The following is an 886-nucleotide window of genomic DNA, read 5'->3' on the forward strand; positions in this document are numbered from 1 at the left end:
TCTAGTAACCAGGGGGACGCGGGTTCGATTCCCACTCACGACACATATGTTTTTCATTCAAAAAGGATCAGTCAGTGGTAGTTCGCTGCAACTGGCTAGTGACTACATCGTTGGATTTCCGGCCTTCTTTATACACAAAAAAAAATATATATATATATGTATATAGTAGTGTAGGATGGGAACAGAAATCGATACAACAAAGGAAATGAGTGAAAATGTGTTCAGCCGGGAATCGAACCCGGGTCTCCTGGTTACCGGTCAGATGCCTTACCACTCGGCCACTGAACCAACCCCGCCATTCAGCCGAATTGGAAGGACCTTTTTAAATGGCAAGCTCTGAGGAGAATCGCACATTTTCTGCAGTGAGGATCGCGTCACTATGCTGAAGTTGATCAGCGATTCACAGTAAATTTCCCCCTATATATGAAATGATTGTGTAAGTTAGAGCGGGGAAATAACAACAACTAACTGCCTCATTTAACTTTGGATCACCAACCTATTCCCTTCAGAAGGCGATTCACAGTGATTTCTGACAAGTATTAATTAGTAGTATATGTATATATATATATATGTATATATATATATATATATATATATATATATATATATATATATATATATATACGTAAAGTAGGCTTGTATTTGCTGTACTAAGAGTGCTCTATACCATGCGGTAGGGCAATTACAAATGAATGAATAATCAGGACACGATCATACTTTTGCCTCTGGTTTTCATACAGGTCTGTTTCGTACAGGACGTTTAGTTTGTCATGCACTCATCAGTGTGTAACCAAGAGTGATTTTATTCGCTGAAGATTACCCCTTTTTAGTCGTACATGGCCGTTCGTGCTGCACGCTCCTATTTACCTAACGTTCTTCAATAGGT

The 886-nt window shown here is 39.2% G+C and overlaps 1 non-coding gene across 1 annotated transcript; it reads right to left on the reverse strand.

Annotated features, from left to right (window-relative positions):
* Positions 1 to 216: 216 nt before the first annotated feature.
* On the reverse strand, positions 217 to 288 carry Trnat-ggu (transfer RNA threonine (anticodon GGU)). Its single transcript has one exon. It is a non-coding gene; the product is annotated as a tRNA-Thr (tRNA).
* Between the last annotated feature and the right edge of the window lie 598 nt (positions 289 to 886).

Source organism: Montipora foliosa, unplaced genomic scaffold, assembly GCF_036669935.1.
Source record: "Montipora foliosa isolate CH-2021 unplaced genomic scaffold, ASM3666993v2 scaffold_407, whole genome shotgun sequence".
Lineage (NCBI taxonomy): Eukaryota > Metazoa > Cnidaria > Anthozoa > Scleractinia > Acroporidae > Montipora > Montipora foliosa.